Source organism: Rhinopithecus roxellana, chromosome 9 (assembly GCF_007565055.1).
Source record: "Rhinopithecus roxellana isolate Shanxi Qingling chromosome 9, ASM756505v1, whole genome shotgun sequence".
Lineage (NCBI taxonomy): Eukaryota > Metazoa > Chordata > Mammalia > Primates > Cercopithecidae > Rhinopithecus > Rhinopithecus roxellana.
This window is the reverse complement of record NC_044557.1, coordinates 30,546,018-30,570,327: the sequence shown is the minus strand read 5'-3', so window position 1 is coordinate 30,570,327 and position 24,310 is coordinate 30,546,018.

The window sequence follows — 24,310 nt, the reverse complement described above, 5'->3', positions numbered from 1 at the left end:
GGGGTGCTGCCTGTGCAAGTCCTGGAGTCCCAAGGCCAGAGAACCTGGAGTTCTGATGTTGAAGGGGAGGAGAAGAAGGGTGCCCCAGCTCCAACAGAAAGAGAGAGAAAATTTTTTCCTCTGCTATCTAGGCCCTCACATTGGGTATGGGTGAATTTTCCTTACCCAGTCCACTGATTCAAATGCCAATCTCCTCTGTAAATATCCTCACTGAAGAACACAAAGATAATGCTTTACCACCTTTCTGGGTAATCCAGTCAAGTTGGCACCTAAAATTAACCATCATGGACCTTGTCCACTTTCACCTCCTCAAAGATTTTGATCTTGTAATTATTCCCTGTCTTTTCTGTTTCATTACTTTATCCTTCTCTCCTAGATCATGACCATCAATGAATGTGCTATAATAATTTCCATAAAAATTAAAATGCTCTTCCAAGAATCCCTATTCCCCTCAGCCACAACCCAGTTCTCTGTGGTCTTGTAGCCATCCATTTAGAAAGAGTTGTCTCTACAGATTCTTTACGTGTTCTCATCTCGAGTTCTCTCCTCAACCTTCATCACTCCGGCTTTACCCATGCCTCCAGACTGAAAATGTAACTGGCAAGGTCACAGAGTCATTGTCATCAGCCTCTCGGGAGTGGCTGACATAGGAATGACACTCTGGGATGACAACATAGGAATCACTCTTTTTCTCTTGAAACACATTCGCCTTTTGGCTTTCAGAACTCTGTAACCTCCAGTTGTTCTTTCTACCTCCCTGGGCACTGCAGTCTTCATTGCTGGCTCCTCCTCTCCTCAATCACGCAATTGTAGGTCTCAGAGCTCAGTGCTCAGTCCTCAGACCTTTTATTTATATATGCTCGCTCCTTGAGGGACTTGCCCAGTCCCCTGGATTGAATTATCATCTATATTCTGATGTTGACTAAGTTTATATTTCCAGCCCAAGCCAATTCCCAGAATTCTAAGTCTCATTTTCTAAGGTATCTGAAACCTAACAAGGCCCAGTCTTTCCTGTTTCCGTAAATAGTAACTATTCTTTCACTTATAATCCTACAAATAGCCTTGTCCCTATTACTCACAACTAGTCCATGAGCAAATCTTACTTTGAAATATGGCCAAGGGTGACATCTTGCCACCTCTGGCCTAAGTCTCCATCATCATCTTTGCCAGGTTGTCTTAGCTTCTACTCTTGCCCCCTGTCTCTCTCTTCCCCACCTCACATTCAACCCTTCTCATGGCAATCATAAGGATTTTATTTTAAATATAAATCAGCTATGTCATTTCTATGAGGTATGTTTTTCTAGCAGCTTTCCATCATACTGAGAAGAGAATCCAAGTTCCTTTACATGATCAAGAACACCCTTCATCATGGTGGCTCAGGCCTGCACTTTGGGAGACTGAGTAGGCAGGATGGTTTGAGGCCAGGAGTTTGAGACCAGTCTGGACAGAATAGTGAGTCCTCATCGCTGCAAAAAACCTTTTTTAAAAAAATAGCTGGACATAGTGGTGCACATCTATAGTCCCAGCTACTTAGGAGGCAGAGGCAAAGGACCACTTAAGCAAGTAGTTTGAGGCCACTGCACTCCAGCCTGGGTGACAGAACAAGACTCTCTCTCAAAACAAAACAAAACAAAACAAAACAAAACAAAACAAAACAAAACAAACAAAACAAAATAAAAATGCCCTTCATAATCTGGCTTTGGTCTTTCTGAATCCATCTTAAAGTCAGACTCTCTTGCTGCATCTTTGCCCCATCAGCATTTTTCCTGTTCCTTTGATATTAAGCTTCTTCCCCATCTCAGGCCTTTTATATTCACTGTTCCTTAGCTTGAGATGCCCGCCCCCAGAGACCTGTGGTTATTACTTTATTGTTGTCAGCAAATATCCTATGATCAAATGTCATCCCTTCAAAGAAATTTCTCCTGACCACATCTTTCTCCTCCCAAGACATTCTCTATCTTACTACTCTGTTTTATTATTTCTTTGCAGCATGTATCACAGTGGCCATAGCATTACACATTTATTTTTAATTATCTAGACTCTCCCCTAGAATGTAAACTCTATGAGATTAATAACTGTCTAATTCATCCCTGTGTCCTGGAACCTAGAATAGCGTGTAACACATAGCAGGCTTATAGTAACTACTTATTATTATTATTATTATTACACTTTAAGTTCTAAGGTACATGTGCACAATGTGCAGGTTTTTTACATATGTATACATGTGCCATGTTGGTGTGCTGTACCCATTAACTCGTCATTTACATTAGGTATATCTCCTAATGCTATCCCTACCCCCTACCCCCTACCCCCTCCCAACAATAGGACCAGGTGTGTGATGTTCCCCATCCTGTGTCCAAATGATCTCATTGTTCAATTCCCACCTATGAGTGAGAATATGCAGTATTTGGTTTCCTGTTCTTGCGATAGTTTGCTGAGAATGATGGTTTCCAGCTGCATCCATGTCCCTACAAAGGACACAAACTCATCCTTTCTTATGGCTACATAGTATTCCATGGTGTATATGTGCTACATTTTCTTAATCCAGTCTGTCACTGATGGACATTTGGGTTGTTCCAAGTCTTTGCTATTGCGAATCGTGCCGCAATAAACACACATGTGCATGTATCTTTATAGCAGCATGACTTATAATCCTTCGGGTATATACCCAGTAATGGGATAACTGGGTCAAATGGTATTTCTAGTTCTAGAACCTTGAGGAATCGCCACACTATTTTCCACAATGGTTGAACTAGTTTACAGTCCCACCAACAGTATAAATGTGTTCCTATTTCTCCACATCCTCTCCAGCACCTGTTGTTTCCTGATTTTTTAATGATTGCCATTGTAACTGGTGTGAGATGGTATCTCACGGTGGTTTTGATTTGCATTTCTCTGATGGCAAGTGATGATGAGCATTTTTTAATATGTCTGTTGGCTGTATGAATGTCTTCTTTTGAGAAGTGCCTGTTCATATCCTTTGCCCACTTTTTGATGGGGTTGTTTGTTTGTTTCTTGTAAATTTGATTGAGTTCTTTATAGGTTCTGGATATTAGCCCTTTGTCAGATGAGTAGACTGCAAAAATGTTCTCCCATTCTGTAGGTTGCCTGTTCACTCTGATGGTAGTTTCTTTTGCTGTGCAGAAGCTCTTTAGTTTAATTAGATTCCATTTGTCAATTTTGGCTTTTGTTGCCATTGTTTTTGGTGTTTTAGACATGAAGTCCTTGCACACGCCTATGTCCTGAATGGTATTACCTAGGTTTTCTTCTAGGGTTTTTATGCTTTTAGGTCTAATATTTAAGTCTCTAATCCACCTTGAATTAATTTTCATATAAGGAGTAAGGAAAGGTTCCAGTTTCAGTTTTCTACTTATGGCTAGCCAATTTTCCCAGCACCATTTATTAAATAGGGAATCCTTTCTCCATTTCTTGTTTTTGTCAGGTTCGTCAAAGATCAGATGGCTGTAGATGTGTGGTATTATTTCAGAGGGCTCTGTTCTGTTCCATTGGTCTATATCTCTGTTTTGGTACCAGTACCATGCTGTTTTGGTTACTGTAGCCTTGTAGTATAGTTTGAAGTCAGGTAGCATGATGCCTCCAGCTTTGTTCTTTTGGCTTAGGATTGTCTTGGCAATGCAGGGTCTTTTTTGGTTCCATATGAACTTTAAAGCAGTTTTTTCCAATTCTGTGAAGAAAGTCATGGGTAGCTTAATGGGGATGGCATTGAATCTATAAATTACCTTGGGCAGTATGGCCATTTTCACAATATTGATTCTTCCTATCCATGAGCATGGTATGTTCTTCCATTTGTTTGTGTCCTCTTTGATTTCACTGAGCAGTGGTTTGTAGTTCTCCTTGAAAAGGTCCTTTACATCCCTTGTAAGTTGGATTCCTAAAACCCCATTGTCTCAGCCCAAAATCTCCTTAAGCTGATAAGCAACTTCAGCAAAGTCTCAGGATACAAAATCAATGTGCAAAAATCACAAGCATTCTTATACACCAGTAACAGACAAACAGAGAGCCAAATCATGAATGAACTCCCATTCACAATAGTAACTACTTTTTAATGAATAAACAAAAGTGTTCATATTAAATTTCTTGTCCTTATAATCATTATAAGGAGAATAAAATTGTTCAAACTTAAACATCAATAAGCGAAGAAATGATCCCACTCTTAAAAAGCAGAAATAATTCTATGGCTTGTGCTATAAAGCTCAGAAACTTCAAATACGCTTCTCTTATGATAGACATGTGACTACATTTAACCAGAAAAGGCAAACCCATATTTTCAGTATTCATACAATAAAATGAGCCTTTAATAAATATTCACTTAGCTATAATAAAGAAAAATGACATAGACAGGAAAAAACTAACCATCTGAAGAAAAGCAAATGCTACTTATGCACATTCAAGAATTTACTCTCAAAATGAAGGTAAGTTCCCACACATGCATTTGACTATCTCATATTCCTGTACTCAAGGTTGTCCTTTGCATTTTTTCCTACATGTATATTTTTCATGATCACAGTTTTGATATACAAACGATCTCACTACTTCTAGACTTATGGTGTCAGAGACAGCCAGCGTAACCCCAATAGGAAATGAACTCCAGCTCTGAATTTATCCCAACAGGAAAGAAGATATGTTTATAATTCCCAGTAGGAAATCAGATCTATTTCTCTGCTTAGCTTGACAAGATGATGGTGTGTCTTTTCCTTCTCCATTAACTTAATATCAAAACAATGGTAACTTAGAGTTAAATAAACAGAAATAGACTTCTAATGTCAATCAAAATATATGCTAATCTCACTTCTGTCAGTTGCATGGAGTTCAAATTCATTATTGAAAGTATTTATAATTTTCTTTCTTCACTGTTGAAATCAAAAAGAAAGAAAAAACCAGGCTACAAGTTTTATCCTATCATTTCATTTGAAAAATTATAACTTCTCCCCAATCATCCTCACCCAACTGACCTGCCTCCCATTTTTAGCTGGAAGGTGATGTATTGCTTCTATTTACCTGACAATGTGAGCACAAGTCTATTTATGCAAAAACAATTTCTTAAGTCAAATTTCTAGACTCAGAAACATTCAGTTTAGTCCTCAGACGTAGCCTCAGATTAATTTTCCTCACAGATATATTTTGTTGCTCTCTATGTTGAAAAAAAATGTTCTAGATGACTAATGATTCAGTGCTATTTTTCCCTTAGCAACATAAAATGAACTTCATAATAGAAAGAACCTGATTTACTGACAAGAGCTCTCTCTTAGTGAGGGGTATTGCCAAGTGCCTCCATATGTACTGTGTTTAAGATGCTCCTCCTAGGAGGCTTTTATCACAACACTGTGCAATGCAGTGACTCTTCCTGGGAGAGTTCCAGGATAAAGGGAGAAACTGATTTGGTGCCCAAGGCTAGCCTGGACTCCTATTAGGACATCCATGGAGTATTCAGCTGAAAACTGTCTTCATCCTGGGTAGGTGGCCATAAGGTTTGGGGCATGGAACAAAAATTTTAAAATGGTGGGGAGGGGGCTTTGCTTAGATACTTACATTGTACATTGAACATTCACTCAGTGGACATAGAAAGAAGAGGTTGACAAACCCTGTCTTCTTAGATCCCATAGGGAATGGGCAAAGAGTAAAGGAAGAGAAATGGTGTTAGTTATAAATCTTTAAAGAAATGTGTCAGTATTAGTCCATTCTCCCACTGCTGTAAAGAACTACCTGAGACTGGGTAATTTATAAAGAAAAAAGTTTAATTGACTGACGGTTCAACAGGGTGTACAGGCAGCATGACTGGGAGGTCTCAGGAAACTTACAGTCATGGTGGAAGGTGAAGGAGAAGCAAACATGTCTTACCTGGAGGGAGCAGGAGGAAGAAGAGAGCAAAGGGGGAAGTGCTACACATTTTCAAACAACCAGATCTCTTGAGAACTCACTCACTATCATGAGAACAACAATGGGGAAATCCGCTGCCATGATCCAATTGTCTCCCACCAGGTTCCTCCCCCAACATTCAGGATTAGAATTCAACAAGAGATTTGGGTGGGGACACAGAGCCAAACCATATCTGTGGTCTCTCTCTCTCTCTCTATCTCTCTCTCTATATATATATCTTCTATCTATCTATCTATCTATCTATCTATCTATCTATCTATCTATCTATCTATCTATCTATCTATCTATGTATCTATCCATCCATCATCTATCTATCTAGTTATCTATGAAAGTGATTATAAACTCACAGGATTCATATATTAGTGAAATGAGTTTGGAGAATGCACTATCTAGAAAAAAAATTTCCACTCAAGGCTTGCACTTCTTAAATGTATAACTATGCAATTAGTTAGATAATGGTTTTGTTGCTTAAAGTATAACACTTTTTAGGTTAAATATTGAAAATATTTTTTGGAAGAGCAGGTAAAGATTCAATTGTTCTCCATGTCTAAGTTGTTCTCTTTTTTTCCCTGTGCTCTTGTATACCTTTGCTATATCCTCTGACTCAAAACCCTGTCAAAAAATCTGTGGAGGGATAGGAAGAGCTTCAAAATTTGCCATCTGCTGTGACTGCCACAACCAGGAGCCATAGCAAGAGCTTCAGTTAAATGGTACAGTAAGATCTAGAATCTTATATGTGAATCTCTTCACATGGATAGCTTCTTGAAAGTGCCCATGTAATAACAAGATGGTTTGGAAGAGCCATTAGAGTTACATCTTCCTATTAGATTCTATTGATCTAGGGTAGGTATGGAGCCTGCCAACTCCAGTTATGGCTATATTTAATGTCTTATATAAAATTGTATCTTTTTCTTAAATTATCCTAGATCAGAAATGAGTCATCACCTATAAATCATTTTCATTTTGATATTCTGAATATATTGAAACCAATTTCAGGGCTTATTGATTAAAATGCATTTGTTATGCATTCAAGTCTCCTATATGCCTCTTAATACAGGTGGAAAGAAGAGAAAATTAAATCAGTTGTTTTCAAGTGTTGCTAGGTTTTCCAGTCTGATAAAGGGTCTAAATGAAATCTATACTAACACACAAAATTGACAGACATAAAGAGCTACTGTAAACTTACAACTTAAATGAGCTAATTAGCATTTCTTCGAGATTCCTTGTGAAGGAATGCAGAAGATCATGGCTTTGCTCTCCTGGGGCAATCATATTGAGGCTTCTGCTATTCAAATCTGGTACACATTCATTGGTTAAAAAAATTAAATAACAAGTTCATTTATCTCTGACACATTACTATAGCCAGGCTAAACGACTGTGGTTTGAAACAAATTGATTTGGATTTCCTAAGTTAGTTTTCTCTTTTAGTATGTTTTTATCGGGAAAAACAATCACCAAAGTGATAAGATGGTAAACACAAGTGCAAAAATAATACTCAGAATGTTAAAAGAGCCAAGTAAGTCTGCTGAGCAGACAATTAATTTAGGAAAAGCCAGTTCTCAGAAAATTGAAATTTCACTGCCTGTGATCCAGGAAGATAGAATAAAACACATTTTCTAATCCGAAACAGCATCCATTCTGGGTTTTGTTGTCTGAATGCATAATTACTAAAGTGAAATTTTCCCAGAGAAATACTGGTTTAAAAAATGCTTTTATTTAAGGAAATGATCAGGCAATTCCTCAACAGTTGTTTATTGGACTGAATACTAATGTGGTGCTTTCACTCTTCAGAGTTTATTTTTAAAAGGAAGTCCTATAGAAGCATTTAACAATCTGTCTGTTATAATATTATTATATTATTATAAAATCTACAGATGAAATGATAGATACTATCTATCTAAGTAAATGTTTAACAGCCAGATTTGGGGTTTGGGGATGGGCTGTCCTGATTTGTAGTGTTTGCCTATATCTTTGGTATAAATATACCCACCATGGCTGATTTCAAACTACCAACCCAGCATCAGAGTGTAGAACTGGAAAGAAGTGCAAGTAACCATAATTTTATAATAATTCTACCATATGAATACCACTATAGCAGAGAGTACAATAAAATGTAATAAAGCTATTAGAAAATGTTGAGTTCTAAATGTTTATACCTTTTTACATAATATAATAATATAATGTAGCATTGCATAATAATATATTATGTAATTTTTTTTTTTTTGAGACAGAGTTTCACTCTTTTCATCCAGGCTGGAGTGAAATGGCGCGATCTTGGCCCACTGCAACCTCCACCTTCCAGGTTCAAGTGATTCTCCTGCCTCGGGAGTATCTGGGATTACAGGCGCTTGCCACCACCAGCTCATCTTTTTGTATTTTTAGTAGAGACAGGTTTTCACCATGTTGGCCATACTGGTCTCAAACTCCTGACCTCAGGTGATCCACCTGGTTTGGCCTCCCAAAGTGCTGGGATTACAGGCATGGACCACTGTGCTTGACCATAATATGTAATTTTTTAAAATGGCTATGTTTAGCAACAAGCTTGAAAATTCTGAAAATTCAACAATCGATTCTTGCAAACTGTTAAGACCCAGCTCAAGCATATTATGGTAACACTTCATGACTAATTAGCATGATTCCTGAGGGAAAAACGAAATTTGTTCTTAATGGATGAAAATGTAAAGGGCCTTCAGTTAGTGTCCACGGTTGGATCTAAATTAGGCTTTCTAGAAATATATTCATTCGGCACCTCCTTCACAGTTATTAACATACTTTCTGACACATATCTTTGGCAAACAGAACACTATGAGGAAATGAATGGCTCCTGTGAACAAGCACATCATTGTTGACCCTTAATAGTTCATTATTACAGCCCCTCCTCTGCAGGCCTTATCTTTGCATGAAAAGCATATCTAGTCACTGTGCCTTTCCATCTGGCCTGTCACGTCCATCCCACACCCACAATGTTGCTTCAAGGGCCTAGGCCTAGGTCAGGGCTGCACCCACCTCCAGTCTAGTACTTGATACAAAAAAGAAAAATTTTTAAATTTAAAGGGTCACTATACTTACAGATATTTCTCTTCCTTTCCTCTATTTTGTTTTTTTTTTTTTTTGGTGGCAAAAGGATAACCACAAAATAGATTGGTAAAGAATAAATGGGGCATTTAAACCTAGATTTCTCAAAGCCTCTTATCCATCTGTGGAAAGCTTCACAGAATACAGCCCGATGCAGTGTGTCCCAAGCCACAATTTAATGAGTTATTTCATAGGGTGGCTGTGGCCATTCATCCTCTGTTCCTCTCCTTCCACATCCTCCCTTAACAATGTTATATTATTGCAACAAAGTCAGTTACCATATGATGTGAGTGATTATAACTTCCTTCCTTCCACATCCATACTGGGTTTCCTGAGAGTGCTCCCATTTATATTGTTGTCCTGGTGTAGTTATTAATAGTGCCCTGTTTCATCTCCAAGGAGTCCTAGTTTGGATGATGAATTATATGGTCATCTTTCTCCGGCACTTCTTACTCCAACTCCAAACTGTCTTAGATATGTCATAAGACCTCCGAACTCAGTTATTCCCAGTCTTAATCCATATTGTTCCTCAAAAGCCTCTACTTGCTGGGTAGCTGTTTGTGTTATGGTATCTCCAATTTGCCAAATTATTGATGTCTTTCTTTTTAAACTTCCCTTACTCTTTCACGTAAAATGATTTGTCAATTTCTGTCCATTTTCTGTGGGTTTTTATCTCAAGCCAGGCCCAGCTGCTCTATTCCTGTTCCCATTCCCACTGCCACTAACTCAGCATAGAATTTCTCTTCTGTAATGCAGAAAATATCTCTTTACCTTGGTTATCTTGCTTTTCCAATTCATTCTATATGGTCTCATTAGACTTAAGAGAAAGAACCATACAAAGGCCTCATTGTGTGACCAGCATTTAGGCTGCATATGGTACATCGTACAAGCTCAGCAAATAATTGTTGAGTAACAGAATAAACATGTATTTGAGTAATCTTCCTAGAGCAGTCACTCTTTATGCTAAAGACCTATTTAAAAAATATGTTCTTTCAATAGACTCCCAAAGCAACGTCCCTCTTGCTCTGCATCCAAGAACCTCTGTGCTCTGGCACCCTCCTCCATCCATCATATCACATCTGCCCACCTGGGTGCCTGTGCCACCAGGTCCTGCCATGCCAAAATGCAGATCCTTCCTGATGTACATCCAGTGTTTCTTGTCTTCATGCTTTTGGTCCTGCCATTATCTTGACACAAACCATCTTTTTCCTCCTTAGTTTTTTCCACCCAATGTTCAAGGGTGTGATAAACAAATAAAGGGAGCGAACATTGCAGCAAGGAAAAAATCCTTTATAGCATGTAATGCTGATGCAAATCACAGTGTTCACTCCTGAGGTTTGCTGAAAGCATGTTTTCTGTTGTTTCCATAGGTGATCAACCATGCCTCTGGGGGGAAAACAGTAGTTTTACAAATAATAAACTTCATCTTTCTAAAATAAAACGAGATTAAAAATTTGATACCCATAGCAAGAGCAAATCTCTACAAAAAAATAAAAAACTAGACAGGCATGGTGGCACACGCCTGTAGTCCCAGCAACTTGGGAGGCTGAGGCAAGAAGATCACTTTACCCCAGGAGGTCGGGGCTGGAATGAGCTGTGTTCGCACCATTGCACTACAGCCTGGATGACAGAGCAAGACTCTGTCTCAAAAAAACAAAACAAAACTAAAACTAAAACAAACAATAAGACAAAAAATGATACCAAAGAGATGATTTGTTGCTTCAGAATATCACACTTGGGAGTAACTTTTAGTCTTAAGATTAATATAAACTACTCCACATGATGCATTTTATGTATCTTTATATGGTTCCATCACTATATTTTCTTCTCTAGCAGATTTATAGTAGACATTATAAAAGAAAAAGTCATCATCAAAACATAAAGTTAAATATTCAGAGATAAGCCTCATAATATTAGAAGATAAAACAAAATTCAAGAAACCTTTCCTACCTGACTTCTGTTGAATCAGGAGCCTGGATAATAAAGAAATGGCACCAAACATGAATTATTTTTTAAACAAATGAATTACTAGCAAATATGGAATTGCTTTACTTCTATATTTAACTTATATCTTTTTACAGTTATTTAAGAAAAATTAAATCAATTTCTTTTTAGTTCCACTTATAATTATTTAGTAGGCTTTGGGAGACAGATTTTATTCCCAATGATTTTTTTCTATGACTTCCTTTATAAAAACAGGAATTTTAATAATTCCAAGAGTAAATATAAACCTGAACTTTGAAGGGGTCAATTGTAGTTCAGGATTTGGAAGATAAAATGTTTAAATGAGCTTGGAGCTTAGTGTAACACATGTGCTTCTTCTAGCCTTCTTTGCAATAATACCTCAGAGCAAATAAAACCAGCTGTGTAAATGAAAAATTCAAATTAGATACCAAGGAATCCAGTCACAAATCCATTATATTCCTTCTGTTACTGAACACAAACAAACTGTCACTAAAACTTCATGAGTACCTAAAGTCAGTATCTAAAGGAGAAAAACTTGTATGACCCACAAGTTAGTTATTCCCTAAAAGAGCATAAATATACCAGAAAACAAATAAGATGATTGATATTTAATACATAGATAGATAGGTAGGCAGATAGATAGATAGATAGATAGATAGATAGATAGATAGATAGATAGATAGATGATAGATGCATATGAATAGTGGGCATATGAATAGTGGGTTATGCATCTAATAACAGGCATATAAATTTTTAACCTGAGAAATATAGTAAACTACCAAGAATAAACACACACACAGACACACACACAGACACACACACACTCCATGTATACCAATATGTGCATGCATAGTATATTAACAGTTCATTAAAAATTGGCCTGAGAATTCTAGTGATTGTTTACTAGCTAAGGTACAAGTTTTTTTCATTAATTCAAGCTAAATAATCTGACTCTAACAAAGACACAGTAATTTAAAATTAGTACCGCATTATAGAATGCTATTTTCCTATGAAGCATACAATTTTTGAGAGATTAGTCTGTATACCTGTCATTGAGTAAGTTTATATACAAACTCACTCCCTATAAGTGGATGGCCTGTCTTGATAGAGGTGGTTACATGCAAGGTGCCATTTGTCAAAATTGGCTCAAGTGTGGCTGCAGTCCATTTTCAGCTCACACAAATGCGTTGAGCTATCCAGGAGGAACCCCAGGTTTCTCCTCCCCTCCCCCACATCCCTGAGGCCATGGATAGAGCTAGGGAAGGAACCCACTTATCTGACTTCCTTCTGCTCTCTGGCCCCACTCTGGCAAGATCCTCCGGCACCATTTCCACAGCACAAGGAATTGCTTTTGGCCAGCTCTGGCTTGCGACAAGTCTCAGCCCATGCTGGGCAGATTGGGCCACTGTCACTTGACGTCCCATTGCCAAATGCTTAATCTCTCCTAGGGCCCAGGAGCACACAAAAGCTTCTCTTCAAACCATTCTCTGCTGTAGGAGGCAGGGCCTCTAGGCTCTGGGCTGAACTCTTGAACTGGGACCTGCCACACAATGCATCCTCTAGCACTATTGGGTGGCCTGGGCCATTCATTCTGAGTGGCAGGACATAGACCACAGCAGAGGTCTCCCACTCAAAACAGGCAGATTTCTAAGTCATTTGCAGAATGGGTTGGAGCAGTAGTCCCAAGTGTGGTGCACTTTGCCTCCACATTCACACGGCAGGTATTAAGATATACCCCAACAGACAGACAAAATAAACTCCCCATACTCAAAATGATACACACCAAAAATAAACCTGAATCTCTTGGCTAGCAGGATGAAGCAGTAGTCATGTATCCTTCATTAATTGCTGTAAGTTTTCTTTCCTGTAATTAAGCAGAAATCAGGTCCTAAAAAGCATTGCCAAAACAACTACAGCTGGAAAATTTCCCACCTGACCCTAATAAACCACCAGATGCCAGCAAGCCGACAAAACCCCCTTTCCCCACCTTGCCATTCCTGCCACAACACGGACTGGACAAAGGGCTGGTCTTAGAGACATTCTTTATTAATGAACAGCTGCAGATTTCAAGCCAGTTTCAGCCAGCTTATGGAGGCTGCACACAAACTGTCTTTGTGTTCTACAGTTCACCTTTTGTTGTAAAGAGTCAAATTCCACCTAATTTTAATGAGAAAACTCCCAAAGTGAACATAAAATATGTTACATATATGATTACCCACTGTGCCCATGACTGATTTCCCTCATGCATATTCACAGATTTTTCCCCCATCCTGCTCCACATGTATGTAAGGCTGACTCTGTGAAACACATATACCAGCTCCTCACTCTCTTCTGTGGAACATGCATTTTTGATTTTCTCCAGGAGCTATGTTCTCTGATCTATAGGTTGCTTCTTCTTCTGAAAATAGTCTTCTCCTTTCCTTCCTCTGTGGATCTCACAGTCTTTTGTTAACACAGGGGTACAAGATGCGATATCTTGACCTTTATCATAGGAGGGATAAACTGGCTTGTCCAGACCATTTCACCCCTTAAAACTTTACAATGCAGCAGGCTGCTCCTGCTTTGCAAGGTTTGTCTGCTACTCTCTGACTCCCTGTGGTTCACTAGGGCACCCAGATTACTTGCCACTTCTTGTTTACCAGGTTCAATCAATATAGGGACCAAAATGATGCACTGAAGCAAGTCAGAGCATCAGGGTCCCTAGAAGCTTCATTTTAAAAGCATTACATGGGTCAAACAAAAAACAACTTTTGACATTTTCTTTTTATAATTGTATGTCTTTCTTTTTCACCTGGCATTATTTCATAAGTATTTTCTCCTGTCATTAAACATTCCTTTAAAAATATTTTCAAATGGTTCTATAGTATTGCATCATATTATTATGATATTTATTATTCTCTCTTATTTGGATATTCAGATTTTTAAATGTTTGCTATTATAAATAATTTTGTGATACGTATGTATACAACTGTTTTCATCTTTGTTTCCCTAAAATACATTTCTAGACATGAAATTACTTAATTAGAGTGTAAAGATGTTTAAAGTTTTGGATTCATACTGACAAATTGTCCTTAAGAATTGGATTACTGATTTATATCCAACCAACTGTGTTTCACAGGGCTCATTCCCCACACTCTGGCCAGCACTGATATTGGTATATTTTTAACTTTTGCAAATTTTAATGTTAAAATTTCTCTTTATTATTATTTTAATATCTGTTTATTCTCTCTCTCTCTCTTTTTTTTTTTTTTTTTTTTTTTTCAAATGGAGTCTCACTCTGTCAGCCAGGCTGCAGTGCAGTGCCACGATCTCAGCTCACTGCAACCTCCGCCTCCCGGGTTCAAGCAATTCTCCTGCTTCAGCCTCCTGAGGAGCTGGGATTATAGGCACATGCCACCACGCCCTGTTACTTTTTTGTATTTTTAATAGAGGCAGGGTTTCACCAAGTTGGCCAGGCTGATCTTGAACTCCTGACCTCAAGAGATCTGCCTGACTTGGCCTCCCAAAGTGCTGGGTTTACAGGCATGAGCCACCGCACGCAGCCCCTGTTTATTGTTATGTAAAGTTGCACATTTTCATGTGCTTTTAACATATACCTATTTCCTATTTTTTTCCAAAGTCCGCAGAGAAGTAACCAGCATAATCCCTTTTTATATGATTTCATAATTCTACAGGTACTAAATCCTTCTCATCCTTATCTTGGCAGCATCCCCTATACAATTTAAGACTCTAACTTGTTACCATATTTTCAGTGGAAATGAGAATTGCTCCCTTGACAAAAGTCAACATACTCATTCAATAACTAGTCTGAAAAATCTTCCATTGTGCTTATCCTGTAAGATGAGTCCCTGAACCATTAGCGTTTTTTACTCATTGCTATATGTCCAGTTTGACAGGTCTTGTCTGACTTGAGGTCCCTAGGAAGGTCATGGCATGAGCATTCTGGAGATGTGAAATTTGGGAATAGAAAGGAGATAACACCAGTGATTTTTATATGGGGATACAGAACTTGAATGTACATGCAGACTTAATGCTCAACGAACAAAATTTTAACTTTTTTTTTTTTTTTTTTGAGGTGGTGTCTTGCTCGGTAGCCAGGCTGGAATGCAGTGGCACGATCTCGGCTCACGGCAACCTCCACCTCCTGGGTTCAACCGATTCTCCTGCTTCAGCCTCCCTAGTAATTGGGACTCCAGGCATGTGCCACCATGCCCAGCTAATTTTGTATTTTTAGTAGAGACAGGGTTTCACCATGTTGGCCGGGATGGTCTTGATCTCTTGACCTTGTGATCCGCCCTCCTTGGCCTCCCAAAGTGCTAGGATTACAGGTGTGAGCCACCATGCCCAGCCTTAACTATATCCTTATTCTTCTCTAAACTGTCTCCAAGTTTTTACTGTTTCTTTTCAATTACAAAAACGAAAATGGAATGGTGCTACATGCAAAAATATGGATGAATTTCACACAGTGTTGAATGAAAGATGCTAGTCAAAATGTAGTACATACTACATTTGTAGTCATGCATTGCTTGGCCATGGGGTAAGTTCTGAGAAATGTGACACGAGATGATTTCATCATTATGTGAATATCAGAATGTGTCTTTTCACAAATCTAGATGGTGTAGCCTACTACACACCTAGGCTATACAGGATAGCCTACTATTCCTCAGCTACACTTCTGTATAGCCTGTTACTATACTGAATACTGTAGGCAATTGTAACACCGTAGTAAGTATTTGTGTTTCTAAATATATCTAAACATAGAAAAAGAACAGTAAACATATCATATCATTTTCTTATAAGACCACATCAAGTTTTTTGGTCCCTCATTGACCAAAATGTTATTATGCAGTGCATGACAGTACATGATGTTCCATTGGTATGTGGTTCAAGAGCAGGCAAAACTAATCTCTAGTAATAGAAATAAAAATAGTGGCTATCTGACTGGGGGAATATTGGCTAGAAGGAGTATGAGGAAGCCTTCTGGAATACTAGAAATGTCTTGTCATTTGAGCTGGCAGAGAGGGAGAGTTCATTCATGCTGTACACATATATTTAGGCTCATCAAGTAAGATTGTCCACTTTACTGTATATATGATATGCCTCAATAGAAACTTAATTAAAAAGAAAGGCCGTGCTCTAATATGAGTCTTCTGTTAAGTGGATATCAAATAATTTTATGTTTTTATTTTTTATTAGAGTCTTTAGGAGTCACAGGGATAAAGACCTACATAGTAAAATATTTTGTAAATTCTTTTGAATAAAACCAAATATATTACAGTAAATCTAATATATATATTAGATCAAATATATATTCATTATATATATATGTCTATTTCTTAGATTAACACCAGTAGTTCTTAAAGTGGACATGCCAGAGAAATGCAATTTAATATTAATTATTCTAGATGCTAATATAATTAACAACATCTATAAGTTCACTAAATAATTTATTAAGTAAGTTGCCACGAGAGAGTAAGCAAAACTGAGAATCTTCATATCTCTGTAATTATAACTTTTATGTTTTTTAAGAACTCTGTATTTTTAAAACTTTCTCATCTACCACATATGTAGTTTCCTCCTACCTTTCAAAAAAATAATGAAAGTATTTTGTTTACATCTTATTTATTTTGCCAGACAAGAAAATGTTGTGAATTAATTCTTTTGTTAGAAAAGTAATTCCGGCCAATGTTAATACAGCTGCCACACCAGAAAAGCAACTCACTTAAAATATAAGAAATATTTTAAAGGAATCATTTTGAAACTGATTTGTTTTTCACACAAAGCTCCAAAGACCATATTTCTGATTATAGTTTCCAGGCTTAGATGTAACCGACACATCAAAATATCTCATACTTTTTATGGAAATGTAGACTATTATTACATATTCTTCTTGGAATTCTTCCTATGAGAAAATCTCACAAGCCATTTGAGAAGACTGGTTTTTTCCCCACTAAACATTTGAAAATTGTGAATTTTTAAATGCTTGCAAGGGGGCCTGTTAGGAGGTATTTAAGTATGTCGAGTATTAAGTAAGCCAGTGGGAAATTGTTCCAAGATTACCTTTATCCCTTTTGCATGTCCAAATACAGATCTTTTCCTTCACTGCCCTCATTAAATTCCAAACTCATTTATAAATGTAAAGAAATTCTGGATAACCTTTTCAGAGATTTTTGGAAAGTGGAAAAGAATTCTAAAGTTCACCTAAAATAATACATGCTCAAGAAGTGAAGAACTTTTGGATAAAAGAAGCGTAAGGTAGAAGTTTGCCCTATGAAGTTGCAATTACCAGCCACCATTAATTGAGGACTTACTATGGTCAACTGGCTGCTGAATTGTCAGCAGTAGTGGCCACTGTGAGTCCCAATTAAGTATCATATTTTGGGTCGACAGCCAGTCACAGGCTGGTGTGTCTCTCAGGGAGGAGCAGCAATTCGAGCCCTGTGGAGTATACACAGTTATTCTGTATTTAATGCAGCTTATTCCCTGATTCATGGTATGTGTCAGGCACTGTTCTGGGCATTGGCAATAGAGTAATGGATGAGGTGGATAAGATCGCTGCTCCACTGAAGCTTAAATTCTGTTGGGAGAGAGAAACAACAATTGAGTGAATAAATGAGTAACACAATCTTTGCAGTGATAAATGCTATGAACAATGCAATACAAAATGGTGTGCCGATATGAAGGTTAGTGAAGATTCCTATTGGAGTTAACATTTCAGCTGAAAGCCAAACGATAAGAAAGTGTCAGATATGGGAGAATCTGGCAAAGAGGATTTCAGAAATAATGAACAGTCAATGCGAGCACAGAAGTAGGTGTGAGTTTGGTGTAGTCAAACAGATGAGACTGAATGAGAACATAGGAAAAATAAAGCAGAAGAGAAAAATGCACTCCAATGCAAGCTCTCTGGCTCTCCACTGTTTTTAGAGTTTGACAAAAGAGTGCAAAGGAAGCTGAGAAAGAGCAGCCAGCAGAGCAGGAGGGACACAAGATTGTGGCAGACAATGCAAGCAGGGAGGAAAGTGAGCCCAAGGAGGAAGTGCGTGATGCCAGATGCTGCTGCAAATCGTGGAAGCCGAGAGCTGAGAAATACCCATGGTATATGGCAATATGAGGGGCATTGGTCACCCTAACAAGGGTAGTTTCAATGACCAGAAGTGTCAGAAGCATGACCGGAAGTGTCAGAAGCTTGATTGTAGCAAATTGAGAAGTGAAAGGAACAGGAGAAAGCAGCCATAGGGAATGTAGGCCATTGTCAGAAAAGTGTGGCTTTGGACAAACAGAAAACCAAGGCTGCCTAGCTGGAGGAGATATGGGCCCTTCTAGGGGAGGGGCTTGTTTGGTGGTGCTTTGAATTTCAGGGAATCCACCTCTGGATCACACGGTGATAGACATGACTGTGTCTCTGCTGCATGGGACGCTGGGGTGGTGGAAACCACCAAGTCTTCAGGCAGTGGGAGAAGTTACCTGGGGGAGGAGCAGGAGCAGGAGCTGTAGCAGGAGCAGGAGCCAGCCAAGTGTGGCAGCACAGCCTTTCCTGCTTCCCTCAGGGAGAAAGGCTTGCTCCTCCTGCCCTATCATGAAGTCACTGAATATAATAGAATATTAGCTAATTGCCATTGCCACTGTCAAACTGCAAAGTCAAGGGGAAAAGTGGATTGGTCAGGAGGTAGAAGAAAAGAGAGAACAGACTATTACTGAGAAAAGGAGATAAAGCCAATTAACCTTGTACACATTCATTGATTTTTGGAACTAGTAGGTAAACTTGTTTTAATATAAAATAAAGTAAGAACATTTGTAGTGTCATAGAGGAAAACAAGATTCCTTTGTAATGTGTGTTATAAAAACAATCATGGTGGAGGGGTGGCATAGCATTTCTTTACTTCCATCTTGAGAAGTAAATTATTTTTTAAAAAGGCCATATCATACCTTATTTGTCAACTCTTCCATGATTTGCGATTTCATTAGTTAATCTGTGTACAGAATTTAAGACTCTCATCAAGGTGATAAGAATTACGCACTTTAATTTAAAACATTCCAATACTCAATTTGGTATTCAAGATAAACCAAATGGCCTGGGATTCAGATGTTCTAATAAATTCCATGTTTGTATACTATTAGCCATCTGCTTATGCAGCAGACAAATGTAAAATCCATGAGTATGTGTGTATCAAATATTCGTGGAAATTTAATAGAAATATATTCCTTAGAAAAGAAGAAAAACACTTAGACCTCTAGATATGCTACAATACACAAATCTATTGCGTTTTGGTGTTAGATTTGGGTCTGTTAAGGGAACATGAATGCTATTTACTTTTAGGTATAACCTATGTATGCTGATGGTTTTCACTAATCTGTTTGAAATACTGTCTATTCTCCTTCTGTGGGAAGCCACTAGGACAAGGTGGGGAGGCATTTACAGTTAAATATAATCTTTATTCATGAGATTTCTCATTCTCTTGCTTTAGATCTTTTTGTCTGTGACTGGTTCAGAGGTTCAGGCTTGATAAGCATGCAGAAGTTTAGATGTTTATTTAAACCCCTTGTATCTGCAAAAATCCAGCTAGAATTTTTTGAAAGCAGCCTTTCTTGGAAGTATGCTGGTACCTCTGGCTTTCTTTCATATTGGCAGTTCAGGCAAATTGTCTTTCTCAGGCATTTTGTCACCTCTCCTTTGAGCCCTGGCAGCAAAGGAGAAATGTAGGTACTGAGTAAACATTCATATTTTACCAGAGAAAAGAAGAATTGCATTTTAAGCATCAGTTGTATGTGAGATTAGTGGGTGTCCCGGGATGAAGGAATGGCTATGTGCATTTCAGATCAAGACATGGATTAATTACAAAGTATGAGGGATACTAATGCACTTAAGTTGTTAATTTCAGTAGTAAAGCTTTAACCCTTCAGATTAAAAAGTATTATCTAGCTCATATATATACCTTTATATTAATCTAATATTTTCGGTATTCAATCATGCAGTTGATATTAGTCCACTGCTAGGTATTAGGCACTGGGATGACCACCAGGAACTGATTTATGAGAAATTTGGATAACCATCTTACTCAAGGAGTTCCTCTACAAAGACTCCTTTCTTTACCCTTGCACTGAGTCAGGTATCTTTTTATATGCTCCCGTGGCACCAGATTCATTATTCAAAAAATATTTATTGAACATTTTGCTACTAGGTATTGCTTCAAAAAAACCCAATTACAAGCAGAAACACATGATGCTCTTAGTTTCAGAGTCGGTGAATCAGCTCTGCTGCCTTCATTCCAACAAGTCACATTAATCCAACAAGCCACATAGCCAAATTCACCATCAATATTGTGGGCACACAGTCTCTTCGCTTGGAGTCTGGATGAGGTGGAGGGAGAAAATATCAGCTGCACTATCACCTGCTTCATCACAAGCACCTACTGCGTGCCAGCCATTTGTAAGCCGCTAAAGAGGCAATGAATTCAGTCTTGTTCCCCCTACTGAACAAGCAAGTACAACAAGCCAGATTAAAGACAACATCGGTAGGGGTTAAGAATTTAGACTATGAAGTCAGGTGATCTGTGAATTCTGGCTTTTCCATGAATTAAACCTATGATCTTGGACAAGTTCTTTTATCCTCTCTGAGCCCTAATTTATGCAAGCATAAATTGAAAGTGACAATAAGGTACTTAGCCAGAGAGATGTTATGAGGGATTAAACAGATAGTGCAGGTAAATTGGTTAATTCAGAGTCTGATATGATGTAAATGCTTGGTAAATGGATGCTATCATCATTATCACTAGGCAACCCAAATGGCCGAGGAAGAGGAGCCTTGCTTTGGATGTTGTGGGGAGCACCTGGAATAAGCTCTATCCTAGCCTCTATCCGATTGGGTTACATGAATTGGTTGGCCTATCTGTCTTCCCAGGTGAACTGTGAGCTCCTTAAGAATGATCCTCAGCCCTCTTCCCCAGCTGCAGGAAAATGGCTGGCACTCAAAGCGTGCTGAGAATAAACCATCAAAATCCAGTTCTACCTCATGCTTTCTACAGTACTGCTGTTGCAACTAGCTGTGGTTGAAGGATCAGTTTGCAGTTTTGTTTGTCGTCGTTATCATTTCCAAGCTGTTGCAGACCAGTATTTTTCATCTCTACCATGTTCAGCGAGACAAATCCACTAATCTTATGCTTGAATATTGTAGTCATATAAAATAGCCATAAAAGTTTCTAAATGTTTGCTCGTTATTTCCATACTTATCTCTTTGTGAACTGTTAACAGTCAATTTGTAGACCAGCACCTGTTCACAGTCCTCCCTTTGAAGAGCTCTGCTGTAGATTTTGTGGTTTTAACCTCATCATACAGTCTGTGTAAAAACTCTTGCCAAGGGAAGCATGCTGATAAACAGGCATGACCTTCTGAGAGCCTCCCAGATACCCACAGCCCAGGGGGAACCATCATTTATTTTGTTGGTGGTTTTCTCTCAGACCATTTGTCTCTTGCTCTTTTTCCACAGTCTGTGCTTCCAGTAGGAGCACAACAGAAGCTGCTTTGGATGAAAGTGTGTGGGAGTCTTGGGTTGCACTAAGTCCAAGAAAGTCTCTGGCCTGTGGTTCAGGGGACTTCTGAGAATGCATCAAACCTCGGCATCTTTCCAACACAGCACCATGAACCACCAAGGAAGGAACTTAGTCTTCACCAGATATTTTATGAGGCGGGTACCTTCTCAGAGGCTCCAAGGACTCTCCATAAATTTCTTGATAACCCAGACAAGAGCTACTGCACAGGTGCCAAGTATTTATGGGTCTAAAGTAGGTCACTGCATGACCTAAGTGCATCTTCCCAGCAGTGATGTTAGCATCAGTTCTTCTTAATTAACATGGACAAGGGGTGTGTCTTAGTCCATTTTGTGTTGCTATAAAGAAATGCCTGAGGTTGAGAATTGTGTAAAGAAAAAGTTTACTTGGCTCACGGTTCTTCAGGCTGTACAAGAAGCATGGGGCCAGCATCTGCTTCTAGTGAGGGCTTCAGGAAGCTTCTACTCATGGCAGAAGGCAAAGGGGAGCCAGCATCACATGGCAAGAGAGGGAGCAAGAGAGAGGGAGAAGGCACCAGGTTCTTTTTAACAATCAGATCTAATGGGAACTGACAGAGTAAGAACTCAGTCACCCTTGAGGGAGGGCACTAATCTATTCGTGAGGAATCCAACCCCATGACCTAAACACCTTCCATTAGGTCCTATCTTCAACACTGAGGATCAAACTTTGACATGAGATTTGAAGGGAACAAACATCCAAACCATATCGGAGTGTGATCCAAAGGCCTTCAAAGAACAGGAGGTTCAGGTCTGAAACAGGGTGTCCAAGGCCCAGCAGAAGGATAATGTGCTGAGGTTCTTCGAGCTCACTGTGCTTCAAGTATCCACGTCAATGAGAGGTTTACATTTCTGGCGCCATGGCCAGGGCTCTAGTGCTCTCCTAGATGCCTGTATTACTCTTGATAGGAAACATCCCAAATATCCCAAACCTTCTCCAGCCAGTACCCTTTAAAAAAACAAACAAACAACAAAAACAGCCCTTAAAGCATGAAGCTTCTGCTAAAACCTTTCATCATCATTAAGACAAGAGCTTGAACAAGGAAGACAAGGATTTCTAAGCTTAGGCTACCCTCCTCATATTTGCCCTCCACTGGGATCCACCCTCCCTGACAGGCAATGAGACTGAATGACTACAGGTTCTTCTTATAATCTGCATATGTCACACCCCTTGTGTTTGCTTGTGGGGCCCTCTACCTTCTATCCTACATTCTACCATTGCTTTATCCTCCCTGGTTCATGTCCTACATAAAACCTTAGATAATATGTTGCACATAGTGGGTCTTCATTAAATGATTACAGAATGAAGATAATTAAGCAATAACTCTCTTTTCAGGTTCATGGCAGTGTCATTTTGTTGTTTAGTTCAGCCAATTAAGACTTAGGTTTCTAACTCCCAGACAATTTTTATATAATGAGGGTTTTGGGGGGGATTGAGAGGTGGCTTTGGAAATTATGGTTCAAAGAAATGATTAAATACAAGAATGAATAAATGATAGCTTTTGGCCTGTTGTGTATGTGACTGGGTAGGGGGTGGGGAGCTGGGAGTTTTCCTTCACTTGCTATTATACTAGAAAGGTGTTTTCCTAATGAGATATGATTTCTCCTTTCTTTCTACCTGTCTCAAATCTAAGATATTGTAGTCATGTCTCCAAAGCATCTGATTCTGAAAGAAATTGCTTCTCTTAAAACATTCATAGCAAGTTTCCAGATCATACTGAAATTGAATGGTTGCCAACTCTGTGATAAAAGTCTAGACAGAAAGATTTCCTTTCTAGAATCAGAAGCAGTGGGAAGCTTAGAGAGGTATATTCCAACTTTCATCATTTACAGATACAGAGCCAGGGGTGCAGAGGATCCCTCCTCACTGTTCCATGGCTGGCTGGTTGATAGTGGAGGCAGACCCAAAACTTGAGTCTGCAGACTCTCTCCCTGTGCTCACCACTGGGCCCACCTCTCATTGGTGGAGTTATTCCACTCACATTTGTTGTATGCTTGAGGCCTTGGGAGAGGCAGCAGGAAGTGGAGGGTACACTTAGCCTGGAGCTGGAGGTCCTTGTCCATTTCTGACACTCTGTCATTGACTGTTGGCTCAGTCACCTGATTTCACTAAATCTGCTTCCTCATTTATAATATGGAAATGAGCCCTTCCTATATCTCAGGGTTTCTATGTCACCAGGGTTATCATGAGAACCAAGTGAAAGTCTCTCTGCTCTTTCAGCATCCCAATTCCCATTCCACATAGACTCTACATGGGTGATGCTCTCTTCTTTTTCATGCCTCACTCGAGGAGTCACATAATACTGATTTGTACTAACACTGGTGATGTTAACTTTGGTCCATTGGTTATTGTGGTACCCACCTAGTTTCTCCGCCATCTTGCACAGCCAAGTCCTTCCTGGGTTTCCTTGCTGCATGGAAGGGTCAGTTTCTCCCACTATTTCTCTCTCAAGGTTGCTGCGAGGGTTAAGTATGTACCTTTGCCTAACTCATAAGATCTGGATACTAAAGGTGGATTCCCATTATTATTTTATGGCTTTTTTTTTTTCTCATATAGTAACCATAAGGTTACTATTTGTCCCTTTCTAAAGAACAAGTATTTTGTGAGGGGATTCTTTGAGGCCGTGTGAATATCCTTGTACCTCATCAAACATGCATCCATAAATTATAGCATCCCAAATCAATTATTGCTGTGTAGTGGCAAAATGGCGAAATTCTAACCTCATCATTCCTTGTACATTCATTAGTTCCCTAAATCAAACTCTGATGATATGAAGGAGTAAAACAAATACTTTGCCTCAAGGAATTCAT